At 42.7% G+C, this 21,914-nt stretch overlaps 2 pseudogenes; both read right to left on the reverse strand.

Moving 5' to 3' along the window:
- Positions 1-2,257: 2,257 nt before the first annotated feature.
- Positions 2,258-3,458, reverse strand: LOC139001891 (actin, cytoplasmic 1 pseudogene; annotated as a pseudogene).
- Positions 3,459-8,534: 5,076 nt separating this feature from the next.
- Positions 8,535-10,088, reverse strand: LOC139002436 (F-box only protein 31 pseudogene; annotated as a pseudogene).
- Between the last annotated feature and the right edge of the window lie 11,826 nt (positions 10,089-21,914).

Raw genomic sequence — 21,914 nt, forward strand, 5'->3', positions numbered from 1 at the left:
CTAAGAAGAGATCTTCAGATTCCCCTTCCTTGTTTGGGTTTTGGAGGTGCCCAAATGAGGCCCAGCTTTGAAGCAATGCAAGCTGCTGTGGGGTCTTGGGCCTTCTCTTGGAAGTTCTGGGTCTGTCTGGCCCAGCTTCAGTTTGTTAGGTAATTTTCAGATTGCAAAGGGCCCGGGCATTCATATGCAAAAGCCTGTGCTGCAGCTTGGGTGAGGCAGGGTCTCAGGGGATCAACAGGGTGGAGCAAACAGCTATGGCTGATCCTCAGCCCTGCCCTAAGAGGCCCCGGGTCTCAGTGTCCCGGTAATTGCTGCAAGCACCTCCAAGGGAAAGCCGCCCTCGAGTTCTGAGTTCTGCCTGCTGCCAGACCGTCCAGTCTCTCCCTGCATGAGTCCAGGTCCCCAGAGACTTACTGGAACTGGAGTTCAGAGCAGTCGGGGGCTTGTGACTCCCTCCCGATTCAAAAAGACAGCCGCGTCCTCAGTCGACAGCCCTTGCCTCGTGCGCCTCTGTACCTCTGCATTCCACCTCTGCAGCTCCTTTGAGTCTCAGTGTGATTTTCTCTTTCCTTCTAGTTGTAGAATTTCCACTCAGCCAGCCTTCCTATAGTTCTGGAGGATGTCCGTTTTGTCTTTTAGTTGTATTTTTGAATTTCTTGTGGGAGGCAGCAATTTCTGGTGTTTACCTATGCCGCCATCTTGGTTTTTCCTCAATGGGTCATTGTCTTAGGTCTCTTTCCTAGGCTTGTATATGGCTGCCTTCTCATGTCCTCACATAATCACCTCTGGGTTGGTGTGCTGTCTGTGTCCAGATTTCTCCTTTTTATAAAGACACCTATTGTATTATATTATGGCCCACCCATATGACTTTATTTTACCTAATTACCTCTTCATTTTTTATTTTTAGAAAAATATATTTTATTGATTTTTTTACAGAGAGAAAGGGAGAGGGACAGAGAGTTAGAAACATTGATGAGAGAGAAACATCAATTCAGCTGCCTCCTGCACACTCCCCACTGGGGATGTGCCCACAACCAAGGTATATGCCCTTGACCTGAATCAAACCCAGGACCCTTCAGTCTGCAGGCCAACGCTCCATCCACTGAGCCAAACCAGCTCGCCCACCTAATTACCTCTTTAAATGCTCTATCTCCAAATAGGGTCACATTCTGAGGTATAGGGGGTTAGGACTTCAATATATATACATAATATATGAACATAACATCTTACCATTAAAACGTTCAATTCTTGAACATGATATATATCTTTCCATTTATTTGTTATCTTTAATTTCTTTCAGTATTTTGTAATTTTCAATGTTCAGGTCTTGCACATATTTGGTAATCTAAATGTAAATATTTGCATTTAATATCATGGGTACTATTATTAAGAGCATTCTTTTCCAGTTTAACTTTTAATTTCTAGTATATAGAAATTCAATACATTTTTGCATGCTGATCTTTTACTAGTAAACATAATTGCTCAACTCAGTTATGCTTGTAGTCTTTTTTGATATGTGGATTCCTTAAGATTTTCTACAAATAATCATGTTGTTTGTGAATAAATACTGGCTTATGTCCTTGTTTACAATCTGATGTTTTCATTTATTTTTCTTGCCTGGCTGCTCTTGCTCATACCTCCTATACAATGCGGAACAGTAGTGGTGAGAACATTCTTGTCTTGTTGCTGATCTGAGAGGGAAAGTATTCAGTTTTTCACCATTAAATAGCTCTATTTTTTTTTTTCCTTTAAGGTGTGCACTTTATTGAACTGGTCTCGTCAGTTTACAGGTAAACCCTGCTTGGCGGCCTCTACACCTCAACCCACTCCCCGGGGGACCAAAAGCCTTCATACATCTCAAGTTGGGGACAAAAAGGGGGGCCACGATGGCTGGCCATTCAAAATAAAACAAAAGAAACAGGTATTAAGGCAAAGATTAAAAAATTTGGATTACACAATTTACACAGAAGCAATGCTATCACCCTCCCGGTGTGGACTCGGGCGAGGACTAGCCCTTCTTAGGGAGAAGTGGGCGGCCTTGGGGCAAGCAAGACTTCCTGTAACAATGCATCTCGTATTTGGAATGACTACTAAAAAAAGGAAAATGTACAATCGAAGTCCTCGGCCACATTGTAGAACTTTGGGGATGCTCACTTCAACAGACTGCTGTCACCTTCACCGTTCCAGTTTTTAAATCCTGAGTCAAGCGCCCCCCCAAAAAGATAAAAAAAACAAAAACAAAAACAAACAAAGCCATGCCAATCTCATCTCGTTTTCTGTGCAAGTTAGGTTTTGTCAAGAAAGTGTGTAACCAACTAAGTAACAGTCCGCCTAGAAGCATTTGCGGTGGACGATGGAGGGGCCGGACTCGTCATACTCCTGCTTGCTGATACACATCTGCTGGAAGGTGGACAGCGAGGCCAGGATGGAGCCGCCGATCCACACAGAGTACTTGCGCTCAGGGGGCGCGATGATCTTGATCTTCATCATGCTGGGAGCCAAAGCAGTGATCTCCTTCTGCATCCTGTCGGCGATGCCTGGGTACATGGTGGTTCCCCTAGACAGCACCGTGTTGGCGTACAGGTCCTTACGGATGTCGACGTCACACTTCATGATGGAGTTAAAGGTAGTTTCATGGATGCCACAGGATTCCATGCCCAGGAAGGAGGGCTGGAAGAGGGCCTCGGGGCAGCGGAAGCGCTCGTTGCCGATGGTGATGACCTGCCCGTCGGGCAGCTCGTAGCTCTTGTCCAGGGAGGAGCTGGAGGCTGCGGTGGCCATCTCCTGCTCGAAGTCCAGGGCAACGTAGCACAGCTTCTCCTGATGTCACGCACGATTTCCCGCTCGGCTGTGGTGGTGAAGCTGTACCCACGCTCGGTGAGGATCTTCATGAGGTAGTCTGTCAGGTTCCGGCCAGCCAGGTCCAGATGCAGGATGGCGTGGGGGAGGGCGTAGCCCTCGTAGATGGGCACCGTGTGGGTGACCCCGTCTCTGGAGTCCATCACGATGCCAGTGGTACGGCCAGAAGCATATAGGGACAGCACGGCCTGGATGGCCACGTACATGGCGGGGGTGTTGAAGGTCTCGAACATGATCTGGGTCATCTTCTCACGGTTGGCCTTAGGGTTCAGAGTGGCCTCGGTGAGCAGGACAGGATGCTCCTCGGGGGCCACACGCAACTTGTTGTAGAAAGTGTGATGCCAGATCTTCTCCATGTCGTCCCAGTTGGTGACGATGCCGTGCTCAAAGGGGTACTTCAGGGTCAGGATGCCTCTCTTGCTCTGGGCCTCATCACCCACGTAGGAGTCCTTCTGGCCCATGCCCACCATCACACCCTGGTGCCGGGGGCGCCCCACGATGGAGGGGAAGACGGCCCTGGGGGCATCGTCCCCGGCGAAGCCGGCTTTGCACATGCCAGAGCCTTTGTCGACCACTAGCGCAGCAATATCGTCATCCATAGAGAGGAGGAGGCGGTGTGGGTTGGCGAAGGCGGACGAGCGGCGAAGTCGAGTGGCCTGTGCGGGCGGCGGACGGTCTCAGCAGTCTCTATTTATTTTTTTTTAAATATAGGTGACCTCTATCAGCTTGAGAAATCTCTATTGCTGCTTTACTGAGTTGAATTGTGTTTGCTGCTGTTGAATTATGTCAAGTTAATTTTTTTTGTAACTATTGAGATGATCATTTGGTTTTTCTCCTTTATTTTCTTACTGTGATTAATTGAGTTGATTGGTTTTTGAGTGTTAAACCAACTTTACATTCCTGGGTACAAATTCCATATGATCAAATGTTACTGGATATTATTATTTATTTATTTATTTATTTTTATTGCTAAAAGTATTACAAAGGGTATTACATATGTGTCCCCCCCCCCCCCCCCCGCCCCCTTGACAATCCCCTGGCCTCCCTTACCCGCCAGTGTCTTATGTCCATTAGTTATGCTTATATGCATGCATACAAGTCCTTCGGTTGATCTCTTACCCCCCTCCCTCCTGCCCCCCAACCCTCCCTGGCCTTCTCACTACAGTTAGACAATCAGTTTGAGGCAGCTCTGCCTCTGTATCTATTATTGTTCAAAAGTTTGTAATGGTCTTAATTATCCATGAATGAGTGAGATCATGTGGTATTTTTCCTTCATTGACTGGCTTATTTCACTTAGCATAATGCTCTCCAGTTCCATCCATGCTGTTGCAAATGGTAAGAGTTCCTTCTTTTTTACAGCAGCATAGTATTCCATCGTGTAGATGTACCACTGTTTTCTAATCCATTCATCTACTGATGGGCACTTAGGCTGTTTCCAGATCTTAGCTATGGTGAATTGTGCTGCTATGAACATATGGGTGCACGTATCCTTTCTGATTGGTGTTTCTGGTTTCTTGGGATATATTCCTAGAAGTGGGATCACAGGGTCAAATGGGAGTTCCATTTCCAGTTTTTTGAGGAAACTCCATACTGTCTTCCATAGTGGCTGCACCAGTCTGCATTCCCACCAGCAGTGCACAAGTGTTCCTTTTTCTCCACATCCTCTCCAGCACTTGTCGTTTGTTGATTTGTTGATGATAGCCAGTCTGACTGGTGTGAGATGGTACCTCATTGTTGTTTTGATTTGCATCTCTCGGATGATTAGTGACTTTGAGCATGTTTTCATATGACTCTTGGTTTTCTGAATGTCCTGTTTTGAAAGGTGTCTATTTAGATCCTTTGCCCATTTTTTGATTGGATTGTTTATCTTCTTTTTATTAAGTTGTATGAGTTCCCTATAAATTTTGGAGATTAGGCCCTTATCAGATATGACGTTGACAAATATGTTTTCCCAAGCAGTGGGTTTTCTTGTTGTTTTGTTGATGGTTTCTTTTGCTGTGCAGGAGCTTTTTATTTTGATGTAGTCCCATTTGTTCATTTTTTCTTTAGTTTCAAGTGCCCTAGGAGCTGTATCAGTGAAGAAATTGCTTCGGCATATGTCTGAGATTTTGTTGCCTTTGTATTCTTCTAGAATTTTTATGGTTTCCTGTCGTACATTTAAGTCCTTTAATACTGGATATTATTTACTAATATTTTCTTCAAATTTTTGGCCAGTAATTTTTTCTCTTGTAATGCCTTTTTTTCAGCTTATAAATTCAGAATTATGCAACCATATAAAAAAAGCTGAGAAGTGTTCTTTCACTTTCCATTTTTGGAAATATTTTCTGTAATATTGGTAATGTTTATTTAAAAAAGATTTGATAGAATATATAAAGCCATCTGGGAAGGCTTTGAATTATAGATCCCAGTTCCTTAACTGATTTAGGGCTATTTATAGTTTCCATTTCTTCTTGTTTTAGCTCCAGTAATTTCTATCTTTTAAGGAATTTGCCCATTTTATGTATGCTGTCAATTTTAATGGCATAAACTTTTCATACTATTCCCTTATTATTTTAAATATGTATAAAACTTGTAATCATATTTCTTCTTTTTCTCATGATACTAGTAATTTGTGTTTTATCTTTACTGTTTAAAAATAGACTTTATTTTATTATTTTTTTAATATTTTTTTTATTGATTTCAGAGAGAAAGGGAGAGGGAGAGAGAGTTAGAAACATCAATGATGATAGAGAATCATTGATTGGTTGCCTCCTGCACACCTCCTACTGGGGATGGAGCCTGCAATCTGGGTATGTGTCCTTGACAGGAATTGAACCTGGGACCTTTCAGTTCACAGGTCAACACTCCATCCATTGAGCCAAACCTGCTAGGGCCAGACTTTATTTTTGAGAAGTTTTAGGTTTAATAAAAAATTAGTTTTAAGTACAGAGTTCCTATATACTCCCTCCAATTTCCACTATTATTAACAGCTTGCATCAATGTCATTCCCCTGTTAACAATGATGAGCCAATATTGATACATTATTATTGACTAAAGTTCACAGTTTACATTAGGGCTCACTCTATGCATTGTACTTTCTATGGGTTTTGACAAATGTGTAACGATACATATCCACCCTGAAGGTACCATACAGTGTAGTTTCACTGCCCTAAAATTTCCCTGTGTTCCACCTATTCATCTCTCCTTTCCTTCCTCTAAACACCTGGCAATCACTGACCTTTCTACTACCTCTATTGTTTTGCTTTTTCCAGGATGTCATATATTTGGAGTCATTAAGTATGTAGTCTTTTCAGATTGGTTTATTTCACTTAGCAATATGCATTTAAGGTTCCTCCATGGTTTTTTTGTAGCTTGATAGCACATTTCTTTTTTAAAAATTTGTCTTTCCACAGGCTTACCAATTAATAGTTTCAAAGAAAAAATTGTGGTGTTATTTCTCTGCTTTATATTTCACTAAGATGAGAAAGCATATTGTGTATAATTTTGTTTCTTTGAAACAAAAGTACAAAGACTTGATATAGTTTGTATGATTCACATTGATGAATGTCCTATATGTACTGGAAAAGAATGTGTATTCTCTGCTCTGGTTGGGTGACATATTCTACTAATGTCACATAGGTCAAAGTGATTGATAGAGCTATTTCAGTTTTCCATATCCTTACTGCTTTCCTGTCTACTTCTCCAACTATAATCGTGTGTTTCTCCATTTTTCCTTCTATTTGGATCAGGTTTGACTACATATATTTGAAGCTCTGTTGTTGGTTACATACTTGTTAACTTTTGCTATGTCTTTTTATGAATTGACAAATTTATCATTATCAAACATCTTTTTCTAATTTCCTGTAATATCCTTGATTTAAATTTCATTTTGTCTGATACTAATATAGCCAAACAAGCTTTTGCATGTTTACATTTGCATGGTGTATGTTCTTTAGTCCTTTCCCCTTCCACTACCTGTATCTTTATATTTAACTGTGTCTTTTTGCTGGGGTCCAACCCCAGCAGGTCCAGGGGTCCCCAAAGGTGTGGACGGAGTAGGCAAAGAAGGAATGACACGGACAGCCTTCAGTTGATCAGCAGCCTAGCCAGGATCTCTAGCCAAGTTCTGGTCAGGATCTCCAGCCAGGTTCTGTGTCCATGTTCTCTTTCTAGGTTCTCCAGGTTCTCCAGCCAGGTTCTGTAGCCATGTTCCCTCGCTAGATTCTCCAACCAGGTTCTGTCCAGGTTCTCTAGCCAGGTTCAGTCACCAGGTTCTAATCAGGTTCTCTTGCCAGGTTCTATCCAGGTTCTTTCGCCATGTTGTCTAGGTTCTCCAGCCAAGTTCTGTAGACAGGTTCTGTCCAGGATCTTTTGCTATGTTCTCTCACTAGGTTCTGTTTTCTAGGTTCTGTCTTCTGTTGTCTTGTTATATCTGTATTTATACCAGTTGATTTTAATCCTATCAATTTCTATTCCAAAGGTTAGGGCGTTTCTTATCTCCATTCCAGGGAGTAAAGATTATATAGCTTAAGCGTGATTGTTCTTAGTTAAAGTGATTAACTACCCACCTGGCACTTAGTTAAGGGGTTTTATTCCCTCCCTAACTTCAGGGGAAAATCCCTACCTGGGGAAACAACCTTTCTTGGAGAGGTGACCTTGATTAAAACACATAGCGCCAAGAAGGGGAGCAAACATATTAAGAACAGTATGCCATATATGCCAGGTCCCTTGAAACATATGCTGTGCAGCGACTGTGTCAAGCAGCAAGGATGGACCGGCTCCCAGAATCTTTTATATTTCTATTTCCCCTTTTATCCAGTTTGAAAGTCCATGTTTTTTAATTATTGTATGTACACATTTATATTTAATGCAATTATTCATATTGCAGAGTTTAAATCTACCATTTTGTGATTTATTTTCTATTTGTTTTCAATGTTCTTTGTTCCTATGTTTCTAGCCTATTTTAGAATAATCAGTATTTTTATTGTCCTATTTTGTTTTCTCTACTTTTGTTAGTCCGTTTGTTTTTTATTTTTTTATTTTTAATAACAGCTTTATTGAGATATAATTCACATACTATAAAACCCACCATTTTAAAATGTACAGTTCAGTGGTTTTTATTACATTCAGAGTTGTACAAGCTAACATTTTCCACTATCTAATTTTAGGCTCTTTCTTTTTTCTTTCTTTCTTGTTAAGAAGACATGCTCAACCCTAGCTGGTTTGGCTCAGTGGATAAAGCCTGGACCTGCAGATGGAAAGGTCTAAGGTAGCGGTTCTCAACCTGTGGGTCATGACCCCTGGGGGTGGGGGTGGGGATCGAACGACCCTTTCACAGGTTGAGACCATGGGAAAACACATATATAATTACATACTGTTTTTGTGATTAATCACTATGCTTTAATTATGTTCAATTTGTAACAATGAAATTGGGGGTCACCACAACATCAGGAACTGTATTAAAGGGTTGCGGCATTAGGAAGGTTGAGACTACTGGTCTAAGGTTTATTTCTACCTCAGTTTCTACCCTGGTCTGGGCTTGGGCAGGAGGCAACCAACTGATGTGTTTCCCTCACATCAGTATTCCTGTCTTTCCCTCTCTCCCCCACTCTCTCTACATATCAATGGGAAAATATCCCCGGGTGAGGATTAAAAAAACAAACCAAGGTGGGTATCCTGGTCAGAAGGTCAAATCTTCAAAGTGCATGCAAGCTGCTTCTCCCAAGGGGTCGGTACTGAATATTCTTGAGCATCTCCAGGAAGGCCTGCGGGGATGGTGCCTCCACATTCTGGAAGGTGTTCTGGACTCTGCAGAACAGGATGAAGTAATTCACCTCAGACCAGATGAACCCGAAGTGGTTCTCATCGAACAGGATGAAGACTCCAGGGTAGCGCCTGGTGTCGGCGAAGCCATATAAGTTAACAGTAAAAGTAGCAGTGTCCACGCCATAGAAACACATCCTGCAGGTTCGGGGGTAGTTGTGGTCTCTTGAGTGCACGCCCACAGGCAGAACAAAAGGAACAGGCTGCTCCTCCGAAGCTGCAGCCCCGGACTCTCTGACACTTTGCTGGGCAGGGCTCTGCCATCCATGGCCCTCGCTTTCCTCAGTCCCGTCTTCTTGCTGCTGCTGCTGCTCCCGGATTACCTGCTCGTCAATCTCCTGGACCACGTGGGAGAGCTCTTTGAAGTTGCGGAAGATCTGGCCATCTGGCAGCTGGATGCGGCGCATGAGGTGGATCTCTAACGCTAATATCTTGGTTATTCCCGTGACCTTCGTGACCCTGGCATACTTCCCATGGAAGCTGAGCATGGCAATCGATAGGCCATAGGCATTGCAGTTGGCTTGGAAGAGGCCTGGCCTGATGAGGTCATCAGGGTGGCTGGGCGGGAGGTAGAGGCGGCGGTAGGTCAGGCAGTCATACTGCTGTCTGTCCTCCTGCACCCGCACCCGCCCCCATTGGTCCCTAAGCTGCCTTGGTAAATCCTTAAGGTGGTCTGTCTTGTTGCACTGGGTGGTGAACCTGTCCTTCTGAATCTGCATGTGGCGGTTGTGGGGCCTGCTGTGGAAGCCTTCCATGCACTCCACCGTCACTGATGTCCTCTCCGACAGGTGAATTCTGAACGCGGGCTTGAATTGCATTGGGCCATCCACATGGGTGTTAAGCCAAGGCCCGAACGTCCAACCAGTAATGCATACGCCGTCCACCACGACATTCAGCAGTGTTCTACAGCCCTCAGTATCTAGCTGCCACAATCCCAAAATGTGTCTGTATGGGTGGAACAGCTTCGCATAGACTTCTCGATAAGATAAACCTATCATCTCCAGATTCTGCAAGTTTTCACAAAGGCCAAACTCCTCGCGGCAGCGCCATCTCCAGATGCTGTCGATGTGCAGGATGTGGTGGAATTTGGTGCAGGTCAGGGCCAGGCTGGGCAGATCTGTGCCGGGGAGCGAGGCGAAGATCTCCACCAGCATCTCCACTGGCAGGTCCTGCAGTGAGCAGTGCGGGGGCGGCATGGGACTCGCCATTCCTCCACTCCCCGCACAGCACACCTCCGCCTCCATGTGCTTTTCTGTGGGGGCCGGGTCCCGCTTGCCCTCTGCTGCTGCCTTCTCAGCTCGGCCCTGGCACTCCTGACGACACCGCTTGCCATTGGGCGCTGCCATCTCAGCTGGGCGCTGGCGCTTCTGACGACACTGACATCCCCGCGAAGAGCCCATGACACAGAGGCAAGAGCACTCCTCCATGCTGCCAGGAGTAACAGCCACCACAGCCTGGGGCCCTGAGCCTCCACCTGGCTTTAAGCTGGCTCATCCAGCCCTGAGAGTCAAGCCTCCCAGGGCCTAGCCACGCCCCCTCAGAGAGGAGCCAATTGTAGGACTTTAAACCCATACCTAGTAACAGTTGCCTCCCTTTCCCAGTGCCCCCTCCCTGTACTCCCACCCTAGCCCCAGGAAATCACTAATCTGCATTCTGTATGGATATGCCTCCAGGGATATGCCTACGGGGAGTGGGGGAGGGACATTTCACATAAATGCAGTTATAATATCTGGTCTTTTGTGACTGGCTTCTTTCACTTAGCATAACATTTTAAAGTTTTATGTATGCTATATTCTAGTATATGGCTATACCACATTTTGTTTACCCATTCATCAGTTGATGAATATTTGGGTTGTTTCCAGTTTGAGGCTCTTTTGAATAACACCACTATGAACATTGTGTACAAGTTTTTGTGTGAATATGTTTCCATTTCTTTTGGGTATGTACCTAGTGAAAGGGCGAGGGCTAGGCCCTCCACCTTGCCCCAGGGTAAGGGCTAGGCCCTCCACCTTGCCCCAGGGTAAGGGCTACGCCCTCCACCTTGCCCCAGGGTAAGTGCTCCATCTTACCTTGGCCACGTGCTTGGCAAGGAGCTTCTTCCCGGAAGTCTAAGCCTCTGCTAGCCACACCCAGGAACAAGACACAGACTTGTGCCTGGCCAATCGACAGAGCACAGTCCTTTCTCCTCCCCTTCCTCCAACTCCCCCTATATAACCGGTCTCCACACAGAGTTATCTCTCTCTGCTTCCTGTCGCTGCGTCGGCAAGGTGGGGGAGCCGAGCTAGCTCGAATAAAGACTCTTATGCTTTTGCATCGGACATGGCTGGCTCCCTGATGTGGTTTCTTGGGGATCCTGAAATCTGGGCATAACACCTAGAAGTGGAACTTCTGGGTCATCTGGTAACTCTATGCTTAGGATGTTGAGGAACTGCCAAAAACGTTTTCCAACGTGGTCTTGCTATGTTACATTTCCACCAGCATTGTACGAGGGGTCCAATTTTTAAACATTCTTATGAATGCTTTTGTAAAAAATATAATATAGCCATCCTTTGGAGTGTTGAGTGGTATTTTATTATAGTTTAGAGCAGAGTTATTGACTGTAGGTTGACTTGACCTTGAACTCCATAAGGGAAATCTCTTCTATGCTCAGCCTTTACCCAGCCTCTACCAAATCTCTCAGGACCCTGGTAGGAATGGGCTCCTACATGTGAGCAAGGATAGACTCAAGTTCTTCACTTTCAGTTAACCTCAGTTCTTCACTTTCAAGTGACTAACCTTGCTAGTTCCTTGGATGAATGGATGCCCTAAAAAAATAAAAAGTTCACAGAATCTGCCCACTATGAACATAATTTTCCTATGGGCTGAGACTAGCCCTGCCCATTCAGACAACCTTCCATTCACATGTTGAGAGCAGCTAGGTCCCTACTCTCTGTTATGCCCAGATTTCAGGATCCCCAAGAAACCACATCAGGGAGCCAGCCATGTCCGATGCAAAAGCATAAGAGTCTTTATTCGAGCTAGCTTGGCTCCCCCACCTTGCCGACACAGCAGCAGGGAGCAGAGAGAGATAACTCTGTGTGGAGACGGGTTATATAGGGGGAGTTGGAGTAAGGGGAGGAGAAAGGACTGTGCTCTGCCGATTGGCCAGGCACAAGTCGGTGTCTTGTTCCTGGGTGTGGCTAGCAGAGGCTTAGACTTCTGGGAAGAAGCTCCTTGCCAAGCATGTGGCCAAGGTAAGATGGAGCACTTACCCTGGGGCAAGGTGGAGGGCATAGCCCTTACCCTGGGGCAAGGTGGAGGGCCTAGCCCTCGCCCTTTCACTCTCCACTTTTCTGGATTCCTACCAGAGAAACTCTCTCACCTTTGGAGGGTCATCTTAGTGCCTTGGGAGGAATTTGATTTGCTGTTTGTCAGGAATAGATATTTAGGGTGGTTTATTTGATAGAGGGGTGTAAATTCCATCTGCCACAGACACTGACTTCAATCATTTAAACACTAAAATGTCCCAATCCCTCCTTTGAAGACTAGCCCTATATTATTATTATTATTATTTTTTCAATATATTTTATTGATTTTTCACAGAGAGGAAGGGAGAGAGACAGAGAGCTAGAAACATCGATGAGAGAGAAACATCGATCAGCTGCCTCCTGCACATCTCCCACTGGGGATGTGCCCGCAACCCAGGTACATATCCTTGACCGGAATTGAACCCGGGACCCTTCAGTCTGCAGGCCGATGCTCTATCCACTGAGCCAAACTGGTTTTGGCAACCCTATATTATTATTGGTATGTAACCGGATAATGGATGTAAAGACTCTTCTTTTAGGGTCCTGTATTGATGGGGTTTTGAGGGACAGTCTCCAAGGGTACATGTGTGTCTGGTGGGTCAAGGAGAACCTAGGAATGTGAGTGCAGCTGGTGTATGGTGCTAGGAGGGCTTGATCGGCTAGTGAAGAGATCCAATCATCTTTTCTCTCCCAGGATTGAGAGAGCCAGGGACACCACTGCCCTAGGAAGAAATCTGTGTAGGAAGGTCAAAGGCAGGTCAATAGATCAAAGGAGAGACAGAGGCTGCTGCTATGGTTAGGGGAAGGGGAGAATAGAATATTGGGGGATTAGTTATGGTTATGGGAAATATTAATTGCGCTCTGTTTACCATGATGGCTTTGTGTTGGTTCAAGAAAGGACATTCTGACCTGGCTAAGAGTTGTATGCCCCTGGACCTGGGAGTCAGTCTTGGACCAGGGAGTTAGCCTTGGAATGTGATCTATTCTCATTCAAGAACAGCCTATTATCATGGAAAGATGAACAACTTTGTTGCCCAAACAATGGAGTTCCACCCCAGCCTCCTACTTCTCCATGCCTGTAATCCCTACTTCCCTAGGTAATCTTTGTTTTACCACAGATAAGCAGCTGGCTTATAGGGGCTGCAAAGCAGATTTTTGTGGATGACCTGTTGCTCTCCCATACTGCTGGCATTATAGGAATGAACACTCATATATGATTCAACCCTGTCTCTGCTGAAGTGGCTCAAGTAGTGACAGGCAGCCCAGACCCTTTGGTTGTCCTGTTACACTATCTCCCAGCCTTTTCCCATGCTGTTCTATCTGTTTACACAGCTCTCCCACTCCACTCACTGCCCAAACCTCTACCATTGTTTTGGGTCTCACCTACTAATGGCACATGATCTTGGTCAGGAAGCATCCTGTGAAGCCCCAGGACTTGCCAAGTGCCTCTCCCTGGTATTTACAAAGCACCTTGGCCTTAAGTGCCCGTCAGTAAATGAGTGGCTAAAAAAGCTGTGGTACATTTATACCATGGAATACTATGCAGCAGTAAAAAAGAACAATCTCTTACCCTTTGAGATAGCATGGAGGGACTTGGAGAGTATCAGGCTAAGTGAAATAAGCCAGCCCATTTGTTTTATTCATTTATTTTTTAGTAGTTGCCCAAGGCCTTATAATATGTGTTCTAACCTCTCACAGTCTATTGTAACCTGATATCATACTAGTTCATCTTTAGTGTGAGAGCCTTAAAATAGTATATGTTCATTTATTTCCCTCCTTCCTCTGTACAACTTTTGTTAAATATTTGGTGTATATTACTACATTACTGACCCCATAATACCTTATTATTTTTCTATTTTAAAGACATTAAAGAAAAAAAGTAGTCCATTATATTTCCCCACAATTTTACCATTCCTTATGTTCTTCATTTATTCCTGTAGATGTGTCTTTCCCTCTGGTATGATTTCTCTTCAGTCTGAAGAACTTCCTTTACTATTTCATGTAGTGTGAATTTGCTGGCTATGAATTTTCTCCACTTTTGTTTATCTGAATATGTCTTTATTTTGTCTTCAGTTTTTAAGTATATTTTTACTAAATAAAGAACTTTTAGGTGAGAGTGTGTTGTTTTTTTCTCTCTCAGAAATTTAAAGATATTATTCATAGTCTTTGGCCTGGATTTTTTCTGCTCAGAAGTCAGAAATTTTTCTTATGTTTGTTTCCCTGTAATGAGTATTTTTTCCTCTGTATTCTTTTAAAATTTTATTTTTATCTTTAATTTCCCTACAATTTGACTACGATGTATTTGGTATAGTTTTCTTTGTATGTTCCTGTTTCAGCTTTGTTGAGGTTCTTTTTGCATCAGTCGGTGAGGATTTTCATTAAACTTCAAAAAATGCAGCCATCATTTTTTAAAAGTAGTTTTTCTGCCCCTTCTCTCTCTCTTCTTATTTTTACACTCAAATCACACATATGTCTTTCTTTTTTTCAGAATTGTTAACTTTATTTTTTTAAAATTTCTTTATTGGTTAAGGTATTACGAATGTGTCCTCATCCCCCCATTAACCCCCCCTTACCCCTTCCCCCCCTCATGCTCTCATCACCCTGTTGTCCGTGTCCATTGGTTTGGCTTATATGCATGCATACAAGTCCTTTGGTTGATCTCTTCCCCTTCCCCTCACCCTCCCCTACTTTCCCTCTGGGGATTGACAGTCTGATCGCTGTTTCTCTGTCTTTGGAAGTGTCCCTGTTCATCAGTCTATGTTGTTCTCTATATTCCACAAATGAGTGAGATCATGTGGTATTCATCTTTCTCTGACTGGCTTATTTCACTTAGCATAATACTCTCCAGTTCTATCCATGCTGTTGCAAATGGCAAGAATTCCTCCTTTTTTACTGCAGTGTAGTATTTCATTGTGTAGATGTACTACTGTTTTTTAATCCACTCATCTGCTGATGGGCACTTAGGCTGTTTCCAAATCTTCGCTATGGTGAATTGTGCTGCTATGAACATAGGGATGCATACATCCTTTCTGATTGGTGTTTCTGGCCTCTTGGGATATATTCCAAGAAGTTGGATCACTGGGTCAAATGGGAGTTCCATTTTTAGTTTTTTGAGGAAACTCCATACTGTCTTCCATAGTGGCTGCACCAGTCTGCATTCCCACCAGCAGTGAACAAGTGTTCCTTTTTCTCCACATCCTCTCCAACACTTGTTGTTTGTTGATGATAGCCATTCTGAGAGGGGTGAGATGATACTGCATTGTTGTTTTGATTTGTATCTCTCATGTAGTTAGTGACTTTGAGCATGTTTTCATATGTCTTTAGGCCTTCTGTATGTCCTCTTTTAAAAAGTGTCTATTTAGGTCCTTTGCCCATTTTTTGATTGGATTGTTTATCTTCCTTTTGTTAAGTTGTATGAGTTCCCTGTAAATGTTGGAGATTATACGCTTATCAGTGATATCATTGGCAAATATGATCTCCCTTGCAGTGGGCTTTCTTGTTGTTCTGTTGATGGTTTCCTTTGCTGTGCAAAAGCTTTTTATTTTGATGTAGTCCCATTTGTTTATTTTCTCTTTAGTTTCCATTGCCCTAGGAGCAGTATCAGAGAAGAAATTCCTTCGGCATATGTTTGCGATTTCGCTGCCTGTGGATTCCTCTAGTATTTTTATGGTTTCCCGTCTTACGCTTAAGTCCTTTATCCATTTTGAGTTTATTTTTGTGTATGGTGTGAGTTGGTGGTCTAGTTTCATCTTTTTGCATGTATCTGTCCAATTTTCCCAACACCATTTATTAAAGAGACTGTCTTGACTCCATTGTATGCTCTTGCATCCTTTGTCGAATATTAATTGGGCATAGTGGTTTGGGTCGATTTCTGGGTTCTCTATTCTATTCCATTGATCTATATGTCTGTTCTTGTGCCAGTACCAAGCAGTTTTGAGAACAGTGGCTTTGTAATACAGCTTGATATCTGATACTGAGATCCCTCCTACTTTGCTCTTCTTTCTCAGGATTGCTGCAGCTTTTTTTTTTTATTCCAGTTGAAATTTTGCAGAGTTCGTTCTAGGTCTGTGAAATATGCCGTTGGTATTTTAATGGGGATTGCATTGAATCTATAGATTGCTTTGGGTAGTATGGACATTTTGATGATGTTGATTCTACCAATCCATGAACTACGGTATGTTCTTCCATCTGTTTATGTCTTCCTCTATCTCTTTTTTCAGTGTCCTGTAGTTTTTTGCATATAAGTCTTTTACCTCCTTAGTTAATTTTATTCCTAGGTATCTTAATTTTTTTGGTGCAATGGTAAATGGGATTGCTTTCTTAGTCTCCTTTTCTTTAAGTTCACTATTGTGTAAAGAAATGCCTCAGATTTCTTGGCAATAATTTTGTGTCCTGCTACATTGCCGAAGGACAGTTTTACTTCTTCTATTCCAATTTGGATGCCTTTAATTTCTTCTTGTCTGATCACAATGGTTAGTACTTCCAGTACTATGTTGAGCAGGAGTGGTGAGAGGGGGCATCCCTGTCTTGTTCCTGTTCTCAGGGGAAATGGTTTTAGTTTCTGCCCATTGATTATGATGTTGGCTGTGGGTTTGTCATATATGGCTTTTTTTAAAAATTAAATCTTTATTGTTCAGATTACATTTGTTCCTCTTTTTTTTCCCCCATAACTCCCCTCCTCCCAGTTCCCGCCCCACCCTCCGCCCTCACTCCCCACCCACTGTCCTCATCCATAGGTGCACGATTTTTGTCCAGTCTCTTCCCGCATCTCCCACTCTCCTTTCCACCCCCAAGAATAGTCAGTCCATTCCCTTTCTATGTCCCTGATTCTATTATAATCACCAGTTCATTCTGTACATCAGATTATTTATTCACTTGATTCTTAGATTCACTTGTTGATAGATGCATGTTTGTTGTTCACAATTTGTATCTTTACCTTTTTCTTCTTCCTCTTCTTAAAGGATACCTTTCAGCATTTCGTATAATACTGGTTTAGTGGTGATGAACTCCTTTAGCTTTTCCTTATCTGTGAAGCTCTTTATCTGACCTTCAATTCTGAATGATAGCTTTGCTGGATAAAGTACTCTTGGTTGTAGGTTCTTGGTATTCATCACTTTGAATATTTCTTGCCATTCCCTTCAGCCTGCAAAGTTTCTGTTGAGAAATCAGCTGAGAGTCGTATGGGTATTCCCTTGTAGGTACTTGAGTCTCTTTCTCTTGTTGCTTTTAAGATTCTCTCTTTGTCTTTTGCCCTTGGCATTTTAATTATGATGTGTCTTGGTGTGGGCTTCTTTGGATTCCTTTTGTTTGGGGTTCTCTGTGCTTCCTGGACCTGTAAATCCATTTCTTTCACCAGGTGGGGGAAGTTTTCTGCCATTATTTCTTCAAATAGGTTTTCAATATCTTGCTGTCTCTCATCTTCTGGCACCCCTATAATTCTGATATTAGTGCGCTTGAAGCTGTCCCAGAGGCTCCTTACACTATCTTCACACTTTCGGATTCTTTTTTCATTTTGCTTTTCCGGTTGGGTGTTTTTTGCTTCTTTGCATTTCAAATCTTTGACTTGATTCTTGCACTCCTCTGGTCTGCTATTGGGTGTCTGTATAATATTCTTTATTTCAGTCAGTGTATGGTTAATTTCTAGTTGGTTCTTTATCACAGCATCGAGGGTCTCATTAGATTTCGTGAGGCTCTCATAAGTTTATTGGCAGCTTCTAGCACATTATTGCAAGCCCTCAAAATTGCGTTTTTTAGCTCTATATCCTCCATTTCTGTCATGTTTTTTTGTCTCCGCCTTTTTTTATGCTTTCTTGGTACACCCCCTTGTGGTCTTTGTGCACAGTGTTGTTCTAGTTAAGCCTTGATTATTGTAGTTAATACTAGAGGGATTTGACCACCAGGCCGACTGGCTGTGAGAATCACCTGTATCTGCAGTGGGAAAACTTCTGTCCTCTGGAGAGGTGCTAATCTAGCCTTTGCCTGAGGCTATCCGGCAAATGGCTCTGCACTGGGCTTGGGTGGGGCAGGTCACACGGGATCAACAGGGCGGGTGGAGGGAGCAGTTATGGCTGCTCTCAGTCTCGTTCCCAGAGGCTCTGCATCTCAGAACTCCAGAAACCGCTGGAAACCTCGGAGAGAAAGCTGCCCTCACTTTCCAACTGATGCCAGACAATTCCGCCTCTCTCGTTTGAGTCTGAGTCCCTAGAGACTTGCCCAGATCTGGAGCTCAGAGTCTGAGACTCCCTCCTGATTGAAAACGACAACCGCGCCCTCAGCCACCAGCCCGCTTTGCGCACCCACCTCCGCACCTTTGTATTTTCCACACTGCGCCTCCTCTGAGCCTCGGTATGCTGTTCTCTTTCCTTCTAGTTGAAGAGTCTCTCTTCAGCCAGCCTTCCTGCGGTTCTGGGTGATGTCTGTTCCGTCTTTTAGTTGTATTTTTGAAGTGGTTGTTTGCGGCAGCAATCTCCGGTGTTTACCTATGCCGCCATCTTGGTCTCATCTGCCCAGTTTACTTTCAATAGTATTTTGTGTTGGTTTCAGGTGTACAGAATAGTAGTTAGATAATCATAAACTTTATAAAGTGTTCCACCTGATATTTTCAGTACCCACTTGGGCCATACATAGTTATTGTAATGTTCTTAACTATATTCCCTAGCCTGTACTTTACATTCCCATTATTATTTTGTAACTTCCAATTTGCCCATCTTTTTACTTTTAGTCCATGTGTCTTTCCTTATATATGGTTTTTATTATGTTGAAATAGGATCCTTCTATTCCTACCTTGCTGAGAGTTTTTATCAAGAAAGGGTGTTGAATTTTGTCAAATGCATTTTCTGCATCAATTGATATGACCATGTGGTTTTTTCTTTCAATTTGTTTATGTGATGTATCATGTTTATTGATTTGTGGATATTGTACCATCCTTGCATCCCTGGGATAAATCCTACTTGGTCATGGTGTATGATCTTTCTGACGTATTGGTGGATCCAATTTGCTAGAATTTTGTTGAGTATTTTGGCATCTGTGTTCATAAGGGATATTGCCCTATAATTCTCTTTCATTGTGTTGTCTTTATCTGCTTTAGGTGATGCTGGCTTCATAGAATGAGCTGGGAAGTGTTCCTTCCTCTTGAATTTTTTTGGAATATTCTGAGGAGGATAGGTTTTAGTTCTTCCTTGAATGTCTGGTAAAACTCCCCTGTGAAGCCGTCTGGCCTGGGGCTTTTTTTTGCTGGGAGCTTTTTGATGACTGCTTCAATTTCTTCCATAGTTATTGGCCTATTGAAATTTTTAGAATCTTCCAGATTGAGTTTTGGAAGATTGTATTTTTCTAGGAATGTGTCCATTTGCTCCAGGTTGTCTAGTTTGTTAGAGTAGAGTTGTTCATAGTATTTTTAACAATTCTTTGAATTTCTGTGGGGTCTGTTGTTATTTCGCCTCTTTCATTTCTGATTTTGTTTATTTGAGTCTTCTCTCTTTGCTTCTTGGTGAACCTGGCTAGAGGTTCTTTGAAAGGATAAACCTTTCAAAGAACCAGCTCTTGGTTTCATTGATCTTTTGTATTTTTTTTTTTTGGTCTTTATGTCATTTATTTCTGCTCTAATCTTTATTATCTCCTTCCTTCTGCTCACTCTGGGGTTTTCTTGTTGCTCTCTTTCTAATTCTTTGAGTTGTAGAGTTAGATGATTTACTATCATTTTTTCTTGTTTTTTTTTTTTTTGAGGTAGGCCTGTAGTGCTATAAACTTCCCTCTCAGGACTGCTTTCATTGTGTCCCATAGATTTAGGATTGTTGTGCTTTTGTTGTCATTAGTTTCCAGGGTGTTTTTAATGTCTTCTTTGATCTCACTGGTAACCCAATCATTATTTAGTAGCATGCTATTCAGCTTCCAAGTGTTTGAGTTTTTCGGATTGTTTTTATTGTAGTTTATTTCTAATTTTATGCCATTGTGGTCTGAGAAGATGCTTGGTATGATTTCAATCTTCTTGAATTTGGGGAGACTTTGATTGTGACCCACTATGTGGTCATTTTTGAAAATGTCCCATGTGCACTTGAGAAGAACTTATATTCTGTGGCTTTGGGGTGAAATGTTCTGAAGATGTCAATTAAGTCCATCTGATCTAGTGAGTCATTTAGGATTGCTGTTTCTTTGCTGATTTTTTTTCTAGAGGATTTATCCAGTGATGTCAGTGGTGTGTTTGAGTTCCCTACTATGATTGTGTTGTTGTTGATCTCTCCCTTGTTGTCTTCCAGGAGGTTTTTTATGTATTTGGGTGCTCCTGCATTGGATGCATATATGTTTATCAGGGTTATATCCTCTTGTTGTATTGATCCCTTTAGTATTATGAAGTGTCCTTCCTTATCTCTTATTATGGCCTTCACTTTGAGGTCTGTTTTGTCAGATATAAGTATTGCTACCCCAGTTTTTTTTTTTTTTTTCATTTCCATTTGCCTGAAAGATATTTTTCCATCCCTTCATGTTCAGTCTGTGTGAGTCCCTTGTTCTGAGGTGGGTCTCTTGTAGACAGCATATATATGGGTCATGTCTTTTTATCCATTCAGCCACTCGATGTCTTTTGATTGGAGCATTTAGTCCATTTACATTTAAAGTTATTATTGAAAGGTACTTGCTTGTTGTCATTTCTATTATTGTGCCTGTGTTCTTTCTTACCTTTATATTTCTTCTTTTCACAGCATTCCCTTTAGCATTTCTTGCATTGCTGGATTGGTTGTGATAAACTCCCCTAGCCTTTTTTTGTCTGCAAAGCTCCTGATTTCCCCTTCAATTTTGATTGATAGTCTCGCTGGATAAAGTATTCTTGGATTCAGTCCTTTGCTTTGCAACACTTTGTATACCTCCTTCCATTCCCTTCTAGCTTGATGTGCTTCTGTGGAAAAATCATTTGATAATCTGATGGGGGATCTTTTGTAGGTAACTGTCTGTCTCTCTCTTGCTGCCTTTAAGATTCTCTCTTTGTCTGCCGAACCGGTTTGGCTCAGTGGATAGAGCGTCGGCCTGCGGACTGAAAGGTCCCAGGTTCGATTCCCGGTCAAGGGCATGTACCTTGGTTGCGAGCACATCCCCAGTAGGGGGCGTGCAGGAGGCAGCTGATCGATCTCTCTCATCGATGTTTCTAACTCTCTATTCCTCTCCCTTCTTCTCTGTGAAAAATCAATAAAATATATTTAAAAAAAAAAAAGATTCTCTCTTTGTCATGTACATATGCCATCGTTATTATGACATGTCTTGGTGTGGGTCTTTTGGGGTTCATCTTGCTTGGGACTCTCTGTACTTGTGTAACTTTTTTCTTCCCCATATCTGGGAATTTTTTTGCCATTATTTCTTCAAATAGATTTTCTAATCCTTGCTGTTCTTCTTGTCCTTCTGGCAGCCCTATTATGCGTATGTTACTTCGTTTCATGTTGTCCCAAAGCTCCCTGAGGCTCTTCTCCTCTTTTTAATATTTTTCTCCAGTTGCTGTTCAGATTGAGCTTGCTTCTCTACCTTATCTTCTAAATCACTAATTCGGTCCTCTGCTTCTTCTAGTCTACTGTTGAAACCTTCCATGGTGTTTTTGATTGTAGCTATATCACTTTTCATTTCTTCCTGATTCCTGCATAAGTTGTTGATTTTCTTATCCACCCAGGGAATGAATTGTACAACCATTACTCTGAATTCTTTTTCTGTCATGTTGCATGCTTCAATTTCATTAATTTCCTTTCTTGACGACTCCTCATTTTCTTTCCTCTGGGGGTTGTGTCGTCTCTTCATTTTGATTATCTCCCGATGGTGCAAGCGTCGAGTTGTGTGGGCCTGGGCTGTGTGCAGTGGGAGCTTCGCACCACCCTAGTGTCACTGAAGAGCTCTGACACTAAGATGTGTGGTTGTGGTAACCAGGCTTGCTCAGAGTCAGCATTACCAGCACTCAATGTGGCCTCATGTGCGCATTTAAATCAAGGACCC

This window comes from Myotis yumanensis, unplaced genomic scaffold, assembly GCF_028538775.1.
Source record: "Myotis yumanensis isolate MYYU_CA2020_CCGP unplaced genomic scaffold, mMyoYum1.0.hap1 SCAF_2, whole genome shotgun sequence".
NCBI lineage: Eukaryota > Metazoa > Chordata > Mammalia > Chiroptera > Vespertilionidae > Myotis > Myotis yumanensis.